At 35.9% G+C, this 15,677-nt stretch overlaps 1 long non-coding RNA gene across 1 annotated transcript; it reads right to left on the bottom strand.

Annotated features, from left to right (window-relative positions):
- Positions 1-1,211: 1,211 nt before the first annotated feature.
- Positions 1,212-14,646, bottom strand: LOC143047104 (uncharacterized). The gene is made up of 2 exons (XR_012969410.1): positions 14,573-14,646; positions 1,212-1,656 (listed from the first exon to the last, which is right to left on the bottom strand). It is a non-coding gene; the product is annotated as an uncharacterized LOC143047104 (long non-coding RNA).
- Between the last annotated feature and the right edge of the window lie 1,031 nt (positions 14,647-15,677).

The following is a 15,677-nucleotide window of genomic DNA, read 5'->3' as shown; positions in this document are numbered from 1 at the left end:
AAGATATTTTTTGTCATTTGCCGATTTCACCTAGATAGATGCACAAGCCCGATGAAGCTAATTTGTTTAGCGAAATATTGCGTGAATAATATATAAAATATAACAATTAATTTTATAACACTCATTAGTATGTTAAAGTTACATTCTTAGACACTTATATATATATATATTTTCTGTTTAGTATTAAATTTATATTAAGATCCATTTTGTTACATCTTGTGATCAATTTTATTTGGCAATCGCCAATGGCAGTCAGCAGGGTTAAAGAACATCAGTTGGTCGACCTGTAAGTCAAATGCGTTTTGTTTAAATATACTTTTTCACTTTTTTGGTCTTTTGGAAAATGTTGTTTGTGCTGTATTTAGACCCTTCTACAACGAAATTTGTTTTACATGCACACGTATAAATATTGCTGTTTTTATCCAACGCAATCATAGGTTTGAACGTAGTTTTCAATTTAGACTCGTTTATATATATATATATATATATATATATATATATCACTGTTTAGACGAGTTGTATACACATGAGTTTAGCAGTTGTAGTAGTTGACGTCCATTATCCCTGAACTAGTGCACATTCTTGTTAAGGGGCCAGCTGAAGCACGCCTCCGGGTGCATGATTTTCTCGGTGTGTTGAAGACCTATTGGGGGCCTTCGGCTGTTTGCTGCTGCTCTTTGGTCGGGTTGTTGTCTCTTTAACACATTCCTCATTTCTTTTCTGAATTGTATGTTACTCCTATAAACATCCTCGTCATTTGAACTTTTGGTGGAGACTTGTCACATTGACATATCATACCACATCTTTGATATCTTGGTTTGACTTCGTAATCTCTTTGTGAGACTTGAATAGCGATATCATAGTTCTTAAATTGTCTAAATTTTATAAAACGGGGTGTTATTACGGCATTGAGATTTTGCAAAAAGTGTATGAAACAACTGGCAAATAAGAAAAGATATTCAGACTATAGTTTGTGGTGAACTGAAGAACTTAGTTTATATCCATGTTAATGGGTGTATGTTGGATAGTGATCCCTTTGCATGTTTGTACCACATGCATGTACATATACCTCCCTTTATCATTTTTGTGAATACGGATGTATCGCAAATGCATTCACAGAGACCTATAGGTAATACTAAGGAAAGTGATTGTTGTAAAAGGAATGAATAAACAAAAAATCATACAATTATTTTTAGTTATAAGAAAACTAATAGTTTTCAAGTATTTTATTCATGTTCCTGGACTTAAAGTCGACTCTCAACTCGTGCAAATCATTTTCCAAGCTCCTTCATCTTCCTTTGATCATTTTCTGTTTTGTCATGATCTTTTTTATTTTGTTGTGAATTCAACATTACCGACAAAGAGTCTATGGCACCATTAACTGATAGTCTATTCTTGCGTTTTGTTTTGTTGCTGTGAATTCTGTCTCCTTCTTCCAGTAGTTTGTTTGGTAACTTTTTTGTGATTATTGAGGAAGCGAGCCTGCGATCGCGAGATAGGATGTTAGCTAGATGAGAAGTAACAATGATCGCCTGGGATTCTCTTACATTTACAAAAGCTAATCCTCTACATCTAAAAATTGTACAGCAAATAAAAAGAATGGTCCCTAAATATACTTTACAGCTTCTCATTCTAACTTGTTGTCTGTATAAAAATCTGAAACAGATATAATTACAAATGTACCATAAAAGACCGGGATGCAGGTTTGATTTTCGAGTATGTAACATGTAGATTATATATTTTCTTTAAATTTGATATGAAGTAAGTACCAATCTATGTTTCTACTGTCAAGTTAAGATAAAAATCTGTGATTTGTGATATCGCTATGCTTATTTGTCTTATGAAATGTCAACATTGCAATAACCAAACTGAAAGGAGTAGGTCCAATAAGACCCTTTTTTGGCCCCAAAATATAGCAGTTTTACAAAATTGTTGAAATATAAACTTTCAGTTATTTATTGGACAGAAGAATGCTTCTGCTACATAAGTATGGACTGTTTTTGACAATACAATGCACATATATCGGGTACTAGCACCATTAAGTCATGCTACATTACTGAAATCCTCACAATTCTAGCATTTTAGTTAAATTTTAGACGGTTTCCGTGTAAAACGGAAGTGGCCGCATTCGTCTTCATCCTTAATATTGAAGTGTAAGTTGTATTTGATGATAATACATAACACATATAAAGGTTGAGGATGAACACGGATGCGGCCACTTTCATTTTTGAAAAAAACCAATTGAAAAGTGACATTTTCGGCATATTTGGTAGATTTTTCATATTTGAGCTTGAATCGGATCGTTTTTAATGATTAAATCAATTAAAATCTTTCACATAAACTAATTGAATCAAATGAAAAAGACACTTAAGTGTTTAAAAAGTGGTCAAAATCTTTTGTCAGATGAACCTGAAATTTGAGGCCAAAATCGGTCCTTACCGGACCTACACCTTTCAATAACTTTTGTGCAGTGAGAGCTGTAAAAATGAATGTTTGTTAAAATGACATAATCAGTTATCAAAGGTACCAGGATTATAATTTAGTACGCCAGACGCGCGTTTCGTCTACATAAGACTCATCAGTGACGCTCATATCAAAATCTTTTAAAGCCCAACAAGTAAAAAGATGTAGAGCATTGAGGATCCAAAATTCCAAAAAGTTGTGCCAAATACGGCTAAGGTAATCTATGCCTGGGATAAGAAAATCCTTAGCTTTTCAAAACATCAATGTTTTGTAAACAGGAAATTTATGAAAATGACCACATTATTGATATTTATGTCAACACCGAAGTGTTGACTACTCCTCGGGGACGAAACGTCCACCAGCAGTGGCATCGACCCAGTGGTGTAAATAGTTATCAAAGGTACCAGGATTATAATTTAGTACGCCAGACGCGCGTTTCGTCGACATAAGACTCATCAGTGACGCTCATATCAAAATCTTTTAAAGCCAAACAAGTCAAAAGTTGAAGAGCATTGAGGATCCAAAATTCCAAAAAGTTGTGCCAAACACGGCTAAGGTAATCTATGCCTGGGATAAGAAAATCCTTAGTTTTTCAAAAAAATCAATGTTTTGTAAACAGGAAATTTTTAAAAATGACCACATTATTGATATTCATGTCAACACCGAAGTGTTGACTGCTGGGCTGGTGATATCCTCGGGGACGAAACGTCCACCAGCAGTGGCATCGACCCAGTGGTGTGAATAATTATCAAAGGTACCAGGATTATAATTTAGTACACCAGACGCGCGTTTCGTCTACATAAGACTCATCAGTGACGCTCATATCAAAATCTTTTAAAGCCAAACAAGTAAAAAGTTGAAGAGCATTGAGGATCCAAAATTCCAGAGTTGTGCCAAATACGGCTAAGGTCATCTATGCCTGATATAAGAAAATACTTAGTTTTTCAAAAAAATCAATATTTTGTAAACAGGTAATTTATAAAAATTACCACATAATTGATATTCATGTCAACACCGAAGTGTTGACTACTGGGCTGGTGATACCCTCGGAGCCGAAACGTCCACCAGCAGTGGCATCGACCTAGTGGTGTAAATAGTTATCAAAGGTACCAGGATTATAATTTAGTACGCCAGACGCGCGTTTCGTCTACATAAGACTCATCGGTGACGCTCATATCAAAATCTTTTAAAGCCAATTAAGTTAAAAGTTGAAGAGCATTGAGGATCCAAAATTCCAAAAAAGTTGTGCCAAATATGGCTAAGGTAATCTATGCCTGGGATAAGAAAATCCTTAGCTTTTCAAAAAAATCAATGTTTTGTAAACAGGAAATTTATAAAAATGACCACATTATTGATATTCATGTCAACACCGAAGTGTTGACTACTGGGCTGGTGATACCCTCGGGGACGAAACGTCCACCAGCAGTGGCATCGACCCAGTGGTGTAAATAGTTATCCAAGGGACCAAGATTATAATTTAGTACGCAAGACGCGCGTTTCGTCTACATAAGACTCATCAGTGACGCTCATATCAAAATCTTTTAAAGCCAAACAAGTCAAAAGTTGAAGAGCATTGAGGATCCAAAATTCCAAAAAGTTGTGCCAAATACTGCAAAGGTAATCTATGCCTGGGATAAGAAAATCCTTAGTTTTTCAAAAAAATCAATGTTTTGTAAACAGGAAATTTATAAAAATGACCACATAATTGATATTCATGTCAACACCGAAGTGTTGACTACTGGGCTGGTGATACCCTCGGGGACGAAACGTCCACCAGCTGTGGCATCGACCCAGTGGTGTAAATAGTTATCAAAGGGACCAAGATTATAATTTAGTACGCAAGACGCGCGTTTCGTCTACATAAGACTCATCGGTGACGCTCATATCAAAATCTTTTAAAGCCAATTAAGTTAAAAGTTGAAGAGCATTGAGGATCCAAAATTCCAAAAAAGTTGTGCCAAATATGGCTAAGGTAATCTATGCCTGGGATAAGAAAATCCTTAGCTTTTCAAAAAAATCAATGTTTTGTAAACAGGAAATTTATAAAAATGACCACATTATTGATATTCATGTCAACACCGAAGTGTTGACTACTGGGCTGGTGATACCCTCGGGGACGAAACGTCCACCAGCAGTGGCATCGACCCAGTGGTGTAAATAGTTATCCAAGGGACCAAGATTATAATTTAGTACGCAAGACGCGCGTTTCGTCTACATAAGACTCATCAGTGACGCTCATATCAAAATCTTTTAAAGCCAAACAAGTCAAAAGTTGAAGAGCATTGAGGATCCAAAATTCCAAAAAGTTGTGCCAAATACTGCAAAGGTAATCTATGCCTGGGATAAGAAAATCCTTAGTTTTTCAAAAAAATCAATGTTTTGTAAACAGGAAATTTATAAAAATGACCACATAATTGATATTCATGTCAACACCGAAGTGTTGACTACTGGGCTGGTGATACCCTCGGGGACGAAACGTCCACCAGCTGTGGCATCGACCCAGTGGTGTAAATAGTTATCAAAGGGACCAAGATTATAATTTAGTACGCAAGACGCGCGTTTCGTCTACATAAGACTCATCGGTGACGCTCATATCAAAATCTTTTAAAGCCAATTAAGTTAAAAGTTGAAGAGCATTGAGGATCCAAAATTCCAAAAAAGTTGTGCCAAATATGGCTAAGGTAATCTATGCCTGGGATAAGAAAATCCTTAGCTTTTCAAAAAAATCAATGTTTTGTAAACAGGAAATTTATAAAAATGACCACATTATTGATATTCATGTCAACACCGAAGTGTTGACTACTGGGCTGGTGATACCCTCGGGGACGAAACGTCCACCAGCAGTGGCATCGACCCAGTGGTGTAAATAGTTATCCAAGGGACCAAGATTATAATTTAGTACGCAAGACGCGCGTTTCGTCTACATAAGACTCATCAGTGACGCTCATATCAAAATCTTTTAAAGCCAAACAAGTCAAAAGTTGAAGAGCATTGAGGATCCAAAATTCCAAAAAGTTGTGCCAAATACTGCAAAGGTAATCTATGCCTGGGATAAGAAAATCCTTAGTTTTTCAAAAAAATCAATGTTTTGTAAACAGGAAATTTATAAAAATGACCACATAATTGATATTCATGTCAACACCGAAGTGTTGACTACTGGGCTGGTGATACCCTCGGGGACGAAACGTCCACCAGCTGTGGCATCGACCCAGTGGTGTAAATAGTTATCAAAGGGACCAAGATTATAATTTAGTACGCAAGACGCGCGTTTCGTCTACATAAGACTCATCGGTGACGCTCATATCAAAATCTTTTAAAGCCAATTAAGTTAAAAGTTGAAGAGCATTGAGGATCCAAAATTCCAAAAAAGTTGTGCCAAATATGGCTAAGGTAATTTATGCCTGGGATAAGAAAATCCTTAGCTTTTCAAAAAAATCAATGTTTTGTAAACAGGAAATTTATAAAAATGACCACATTATTGATATTCATGTCAACACCGAAGTGTTGACTACTGGGCTGGTGATACCCTCGGGGACGAAACGTCCACCAGCAGTGGCATCGACCCAGTGGTGTAAATAGTTATCCAAGGGACCAAGATTATAATTTAGTACGCAAGACGCGCGTTTCGTCTACATAAGACTCATCAGTGACGCTCATATCAAAATCTTTTAAAGCCAAACAAGTCAAAAGTTGAAGAGCATTGAGGATCCAAAATTCCAAAAAGTTGTGCCAAATACTGCAAAGGTAATCTATGCCTGGGATAAGAAAATCCTTAGTTTTTCAAAAAAATCAATGTTTTGTAAACAGGAAATTTATAAAAATGACCACATAATTGATATTCATGTCAACACCGAAGTGTTGACTACTGGGCTGGTGATACCCTCGGGGACGAAACGTCCACCAGCTGTGGCATCGACCCAGTGGTGTAAATAGTTATCAAAGGTACCAGGATTATAATTTAGTACGCCAAACGCGCGTTTCGTCTACATAAGACTCATCAGTGACGCTCATATCAAAATCTTTTAAAGCCAAACAGGTAAAAAGTTGAAGAGCATTGAGGATCCAAAATTCCAAAAAGTTGTGCCAAATACGGCTAAGGTAATCTATGCCTGGGATAAGAAAATCCTTAGCTTTTCAAAAAAATCAATGTTTTGTAAACAGGAAATTTATAAAAATGACCACATTATTGATATTCATGTCAACACCGAAGTGTTGACTACTGGGCTGGTGATACCCTCGGGGACGAAACGTCCACCAGCAATGGCATCGACCCAGTGGTGTAAATAGTTATCAAAGGTACCAAGATTATAATTTAGTACGCAAGACGCGCGTTTCGTCTACATAAGACTCATCAGTGACGCTCATATCAAAATCTTTTAAAGCCAAACCAGTAAAAAGTTGAAGAGCATTGAGGATCCAAAATTCCAAAAAGTTGTGCCAAATACGGCTAAGGTAATCTTTGCCTGGGATAAGAAAATCCTTAGTTTTTCAAAAAAATCAATGTTTTGTAAACAGGAAATTTAAAAAATGACCACATTATTGATATTCATGTCAACACCGAAGTGTTGACTACTGGGCTGGTGATATCCTCGGGGACGAAACGTCCACCAGCAGTGGCATCGACCCAGTGGTGTAAATAGTTATCAAAGGTACCAGGATTATAATTTAGTACACCATACGCGCGTTTCGTCTACATAAGACTCATCAGTGACGCTCATATCAAAATCTTTTAAAGCCAAACAAGTCAAAAGTTGAAGAGCATTGAGGATCCAAAATTCCAAAAAGTTGTGCCAAATACGGCTAAGGTAATCTATGCGTAGGATAAGAAAATCCTTAGCTTTTCAAAAAAATCAATGTTTTGTAAACAGGAAATTTATAAAAATGACCACATTATTGATATTCATGTCAACACCGAAGTGTTGACTACTGGGCTGGTGATACCCTCGGGGACGAAACGTCCACCAGCAGTGGCATCGACCCAGTGGTGTAAAAAGTTATCAAAGACACCAGGATTATAATTTAGTATACCAGACGCGCGTTTCGTCTACATAAGACTCATCAGTGACGCTCATATCAAAATCTTTTAAAGCTAAACAAGTAAAAAGTTGAAGAGCATTGAGGATCCAAAATTAGAAAAAGTTGCGCCAAATACGGCTAAGGTCATCTATGCCTGGGATAAGAAAATCCTTAGTTTTTTAAACGTGTTTGAAAGAATGGAAATGGGGACAAAGAGACAACAAGCCGACCATAGAAAAAACAACAGCAGAAGGTCACCAACAGGTCTTCAATGTAGCGAGAAATTCCCGCACCCGGAGGCGTCCTTCAGTTGGCCCCTAAACAAATATATACTTGTTCAGTGATAATGAACGCCATACCAATTTCCAAATTGCACACAAGATACTAAAATTAAAATAATACAAGACTAACAAAGGCCAGAGGCTCCTGACTTGGGACAGGCGCAAAAATGCGGCGGGGTTAAACATGTTTGTGAGATCTCAACCCTCCCCCTATACCTCTAGCCAATGTAGAAAAGTAAACGCATAACAATACGCACACTAAAATTCAGTTCAAGAGAAGTCCGAGTCTGATGTCAGAAGATGTAACCAAAGAAAATAAACAAAATGACAATAATACATAAATAACAAGAAACTACTAGCAGTTAACTGACATGCCAGCTCCAGACTTCAATTAAACTGACTGAAAGATTATGATTTCATCATATGAACATCAGGCACAATCCTTCCCGTTAGGGGTTTAGTATCATACCATCATAACATATATGAGAAGAACATAACCCGTGTCATGCCAACAACTGGTTTTTGAATAAATGTGTTTCGATGCAAAGACCCTATAAGTGAATCAATATTAACGCCAAAATATGCAATCTTTAATGACCTGACAACAGTATCGTAACTATATCCCTTCTTAATAAGTCTATGCAAAGGTTTTGTTAGTTTTTGAGGTGAATACTGACACCTTTGTGCTTTATAAAGAATATTTCCATAAAAAATTGGATGTGAATTACCTGAACGTATAAGAAGTCTGCATGTTGAGCTATATTTACGAATGATGTCCTTAAACCGATCGTAGTAGGGGAACTGAGCAGTGTGGCTCAAAATGTATAATGTAAACCTTATGGGAGAGGATACCCAAGAGGATACCCAGTGAGGATACCCTCTGACGTCATCATTGGGTATTAGGGGTTAGGGTTAGGGCTAGGGTTAGGGTTAGGGTTAGGGTTAAGGTTAGGGTTAAGGTTAGGGTTAGAGTTAATGTTAGGGGTTAGGGTTAGGGGTTAGAGTTAGGATTGAATTTTCTATTACTCATCAGAAAATGTAAGGTCTTTGATTAAGGCTAATTAGAGATATTGATTAATGATGTACCGGTGTGTTGGTGTATGTATATATATGTTTGTGTATTGGTAGGTGTATTTTAGTGTATATCAAGTCTTGTTCAGTAGGCATAAAGTTGAATAACTAAAACATTATAAAACATTATTGATTAATATATCATTTAATATCCCCGTCAATTTAGACAAACAAAGGTCGGAGAGCCATCCAGATGTTGTCTTTACAATAATAAAACCATAACCTTATAGTTTATACATTGAGAAAAAAGAAGAGAATCTTCTATAACCCAACAGTATCTTCAACCTCACGAAAGGGCCAGCAGTATGCTATCTTTCGTGTAGGTGGTATACTGTCGAGACTTGAAGTCTTTCCGGGGTAGTTAACTCTCTCAAATATCAGATAAATCACGAGCTTTAATCCAAGAGTTGAATTTCTTTGGCCAGTGTAACCATTTTACATAATATTGTTTCTTGGGTACTTTGCCTTTCGTTTTGAGGATGTTTTCAACTTTCCACATATCATCGTCCCGAACATCCTTTTTCTGGACTTTTAATTGGTAGAAGGTTTCTGAAATTTCTTCGTCTTGAAAATCAATCAGTCGATAGACTGATAGCCCAACACGTAATATTCTTTGAGATATTTTAAATATCTCTCCGCTCCATTATTCATCGTATTTCGTGGTAAAAGGATTTATTATGTATGTAAATCGAACTTTATCACCGATTTTGAAACGGAAATGTTTTCATACTTTCTCTGTCTTAGGTTGTAATCTTTTTGGCAAATACATTTTCCACCACAGGTTTGTCTCTCTAGATATTATGACTTTATCTGGTGCCATTCTAATCGTTCTATGGAAGGTCTTATTGTAGCTGTTAGCAAACTTCTGTAAGTTATCCACATAGTCATATGACTGCTTACTGGTGATAAATCTCATGATTTTTTATTCAATAGTCTTGATAACTCTTTCAACGTAATTAGCTTTGATTTCTGTATTTTGTGCAAATACATGTTGAATATTTCTCTGTTTAAGACAGATTCTACTCATTTTGATCTGAATTATTGTCCTTTATTTGTTCTTATTCTGTTTGGTGATCTTCCTTCTGATAAAACATGTTTCAAAGCGGTGTATTCTTTTTCAGATTAATGAATAGACTCCCACATGGTCGTTGTGTCCCCTCTTTGTACTTTTGACCAATCAAAGGCCAGAAAGCTTATAACCAAACCAACATTTCATGCCTTTAAAATATTCAACGAAAACTTGGTGGCAGTTCACATGCTGAAACAACGACTATACTTGAACAGACCTATTTACGTCGGCTTTTCAATACTTGATTTGTCAAAAACATTAATGTATGACTTTCATTATAATTATATGAAGAACAAATATGGATCTAGAGCAAACCTTTTGTTTACAGACACAGACTCATTATGCTACATCGTCAACACTGATGATGTATATCAAGATATGATGGAGGACAATCGTTTGTTTGATACATCGGAATATAATCATATGGATCCACTTTATAGCACCTTAAACAAGAAGGTGTTAGGGAAGATGAAGGACGAGACACATGGTATTCCAATACAGGAATTTGTTGGTCTCAAGTCCAAGATGTACTCGCTGATATATGAAGAGGATAATAAACTCTGCGAAAAGAAGACAGCGAAGGGTATAAAAAAAGTGTCATCAAACATCACACAAGACATGCACATTATAAACGATGTCTGTTTAATAAAGAAATTCATATGTCTACCATGACACAGATCCGCTCATATGACCACAAGTTATTTAATATAACTATCAACAAACTGGGACTATCCCCATATGATGATAAAAGATACTTACTAGATGATGGGATACGAAGTTTAGCTTATGGACATTGGAGAATATAAAAATACAGAAAACTTTTCGACACAATCATTTCCAACATAATTATTGAGAGAGAAGGACGTGTTTAAATACTCTTTGCGATGTCAAAGATGTGCCAAACATGTGATTTGGAATTTTCGAGAAAAGATGTTATGTTGAGACATCATAGAAATAAACATGGAGTCAATCGACCATATCTACCGAGCAGTCATCCGTATCCACCGATCAATGATGCATATCCACCGCCGCCGCCGCCTCCACCACCACCACGCCACCACCACCACCACCACCGCCGCCGCCTCCACCACCACCACCGCCTCCACCTCCACCACCACCACCAACAACACCGCCGCCGCCACCACCGCCGCCACCACCGCCGCCGCCGCCACCACCACCGCCGCCTTCACCTCCACCGCCGCCTCCTCCTCCGCCGCCATCATATTCAAAAACCCACGTCATCAAGTTGGGCCAGACATATTTGCTAGACAGATGTATCCAAATAAGCAAAAGAAATTCATGCAAAAGTACAAAGAGGGGACACAACGACCATGTGGGAGTCTATTCATTAATCTGAAAAGGAATACACCGCTTTGAAACATGTTTTATCAGAAGGAAGATCACCAAGCAGAATAAGAACAAATAAAGGACAATAATTCAGATCAAAATGAGTAGAATCTGTCTTAAACAGAGAAATATTCAACATGTATTTGCACAAAATACAGAAATCAAAGCTAATTACGTTGAAAGAGTTATCAAGACTATTGAATAAAAAATCATGAGATTTATCACCAGTAAGCAGTCATATGACTATGTGGATAACTTACAGAAGTTTGCTAACAGCTACAATAAGACCTTCCATAGAACGATTAGAATGGCACCAGATAAAGTCATAATATCTAGAGAGACAAACCTGTGGTGGAAAATGTATTTGCCAAAAAGATTACAACCTAAGACAGAGAATGTATGAAAACATTTCCGTTTCAAAATCAGTGATAAAGTTCGATTTACATACATAATTAATCCTTTTACCACGAAATACGATGAGTAATGGAGCGGAGAGATATTTAAAATATCTCAAAGAATATTACGTGTTGGGCTATCAGTCTATCGACTGATTGATTTTCAAGACGAAGAAATTTCAGAAACCTTCTACCAATTAAAAGTCCAGGAAATGATGTTCGGGACGATGATATGTGGAAAGTTGAAAACATCCTCAAAACGAAAGGCAAAGTACCCAAGAAACAATATTATGTAAAATGGTTACACTGGCCAAAGAAATTCAACTCTTGGATTAAAGCTCGTGATTTATCTGATATTTGAGAGAGTTAACTACCCCGGAAAGACTTCAAGTCTCGACAGTATACCACCTACACGAAAGATAGCATACTGTTGGCCCTTTCGTGAGGTTGAAGATACTGTTGGGTTATTTATAGATTCTCTTCTTTTTTCTCAAAGTATAAACTATAAGGTTATGGTTTTATTATTGTAAAGACAACATCTGGATGGCTCTCCGACCTTTGTTTGTCTAAATTGACGGGGATATTAAATGATATATTAATCAATAATGTTTTATAATGTTTTAGTTATTCAACTTTATGCCTACTGAACAAGACTTGATATACACTAAAACACACCTACCAATACACAAACATACATATACATACACCAACACACCGGTACATCATTAATCAATATCACTAATTAGCCTTAATCAAAGACCTTACATTTTCTGATGAGTAATAGAAAATTCAACCCTAACTCTAACCCCTAACCCTAACCCCTAACATTAACTCTAACCCTAACCTTAACCCTAACCTTAACCCTAACCCTAACCCTAACCCTAGCCCTAACCCTAACCCCTAATACCCAATGATGACGTCAGAGGGTATCCTCACTGGGTATCCTCTTGGGTATCCTCTCCCATAAGGTTTGCATTATACATTTTGAGCCACACTGCTCAGTTCCCCTACTACTACCGATGATAAAATTTAGTAAATGTTTTGACTAGTTTGGGATATCGAAAACCCTGATGTAATAATTTTTCAGTAATACATAAATTTCTCTCGTTAAAATCTAAAACATTGTTACATACACGAGCGAATCGTACAAGTTGAGATATATAAACACCGTAAGATGGTGACAAGGGAACGTCACCATCTAAAAATGGATAATTAACGATAGGAAATGAAAAATCATCTCTTTTATCATAAATTTTAGTATTCAGCTTTCCGTTAGTAATATAGATATCAAGATCGAGGAAAGGGCAGTGGTCATTGTTAGTATTAGCTTTATTTAAAGTAAGTTCAACAGGATAAATTTCTTTAATATACATACTGAAGTCGTCATTATTGAGAGCCAAAATATCATCCAAATATCTAAAAGTATTATTAAATTTGTTTATCAGATGTTGTTTCGATGGGTCTTTGCTTATTTTTGTCATAAATTGTAACTCATAGCAATACCAAAACAGGTCCGCAATAAGTGGTGCACAGTTAGTCCCCATTGGAATTCCGATAATCTGACGAAATACGGAATCCCCAAAGCAAACAAAAATGTTATCTAGTAAAAATTCAAGGTCATATATAGTATCAAAGCATGTCCAATTGACATAGTTTTTTTGTTTATTGCTACTAAAAATTGACCTAAAAGAGTTTGAACATATATATTCACATTCTGATTTTTTAAATGCCCATTTAATTAGGTATGTGATTTTTTTTTTGATGAGAATATGAGGTAATGTGGTATACAGGGTACAAAAATCAAAACTTTGAACAGATTCAAAATCACCAATATAAGCATGCAATTTATCAAGTACTTCCAACGAGTTCTTGACACTCCAAAAGTAATTAATTCCACTATTTTCGAAGGCCTTATTTGAACAATTTATTATCAGGTTTTTAATTGTACCAAGTGTGCTGGTAAGAAGAATAGACAATTTAGTAGTGGAACAATGGCTTGAAGACGGAATAAATCTATAATTGTAAGGTGTTTTGTGTAGCTTCGCAAGCCAATACATAGTTGGGACTTTCATTGTATTTGGCTCTGCTTGTAAAGCGGTAGCTAAAAGTTTATGTTTGTTACAGATGTCGTTTTCTGAAAATGGAGTCAGTTGGAATGTTGGTGAATTGGTGATTTCTTTTTTCAGAACCTCAATGTAAAATTTACGTCAAACAATAATAATATTATTAGCAGCTTTATCGGCCGGGACAAAAACAAATTTCTTGGCTTAAGTTCGTGTAGATCGAGGGTCCTCTGTTATCTTCTTCTCTATCTATAATGAAATATGCAAAATTTGAGACAAGATTGTAATTCATTTGTAAGATTTTTCTTCCAAATGATTGAATCTATGTGACATATCTTATTATCACTACGTATTTTTCATAAAGATAAATCATTTTTGTTTAATTCTAAAAAACTAAACTTAGTCATATAAGGGGAGGTAACTCAGATAATTTATGCTAAATTTACTGAAATTTTATTACACAATTATATTATTTGAATTATCTTTCTTTTCATGACTTGAAATGATAAGATAAACACATTATTCTCTAAATTCACTTTAAATCTTACACATTATTTGAATTTCTCTCACAAAATTTGCATAGTTCATAAAACATTTTTTTTTATTTAAATCATGACGAATTCATTTTGCTTTGCTATTTTACAATTCAAGATGGCAGAATACACCCGATCTACCGTAAAGGAATAAAGCTATAGTTTTGAGATGATTAATATAGTCATGTAATGAAAGAGTTTATATTTTTACTTCTTACTTACAATGAAACGATCCTGACGAAGGTTACCACAAAAGCATACACATTGAGATCCTTATAACGTGTATTTTATGCAAGCAAATTAAACCAAAGCAAACAAAATAATCATTACTTACATACGCACGTTCTCCTGACTCGTTTTAACTGTTCACATAGTGTAATTAAAAGGCTGATACAAAGTTAATATTCATTTATCATTCATCAGGATTGCAAGCTGTTGCTTATATTTAAATTAAATCGGTTCAATATTTGATTTACATGATGTTTTTGTCTTTCAGCAAACCGTTTATTTGAAACGACATACATGCACTAGTTATTAAAATTTTTATCAATGTTTTCTTGTTTAAAATTGAGAATGGAAATGAGTAATATGTCGGAGACAAACACCCGACCGAAGAGCAGAAAACAGCCCAAGGCCACCAATGGATCTTCAAAACAGCGAGAACATATCGCACCGGAGGCGGGCATCAGCTGGCCCCTAAACAAAAGTGTGCACTAGTTCAGTGAAAATGTACGTCACACTAAACTCCTAAAATATAAATGAATTAAAATGAATGATCGACCAAAGTGCGTTTTCAGGGACAAAGAAGCTATGCAATGGGTATATCTGCTTACCTTTCCAAAGCACATGAGATCATCCTAGTTCTTGGTGGGGTTCGTTTTGCTAAGTCTTATGTTTTCTATTTTGTGTCTTGTGTACTATTATTTCTCTGTTTTTCTTTTTTTTTTCTTTTTAAGCCATTGTGTTGTCAGTTTACTTTCGATCTATGAGTTTGAATATCCGTCTGGTATCTTTCACCCCTCGTCTTTAATCTCTTCACAATACTTATGTTGTTGATTCCTGCGGACAAAGCTTCAACACAGCGAGAAAATATCGCACCTGGAGTCTGGCTTCAGATGGCACCTTTACAAAAGTGTGTACAAGTTCAGTGTAACTGGACGTCACACGAAACTCCTAGACATATAAATGAACTAAAATGAATGATCGACCAAAGTACGTTTTCAGAGTCAAAGAGACTATGAAATGGGTATATCTACTTACCTTTCCGAAGCACATTATTTATTTTGCAATATATATTTCCGTACTGTATTGTATACTTTACTCACCTGTGTACTTTTTTTTGGCGGTATTTTGTCCAAGGTTACAATGGTTATGGTTGTCTTTTTGATATTGTTTGACATCTAACCCCCTTGTTTTATTAATTTTGTTTTTACATTATG

Source organism: Mytilus galloprovincialis, chromosome 9, assembly GCF_965363235.1.
Source record: "Mytilus galloprovincialis chromosome 9, xbMytGall1.hap1.1, whole genome shotgun sequence".
NCBI lineage: Eukaryota > Metazoa > Mollusca > Bivalvia > Mytilida > Mytilidae > Mytilus > Mytilus galloprovincialis.
This window is presented reverse-complemented; position numbering and strand designations above follow the sequence as displayed.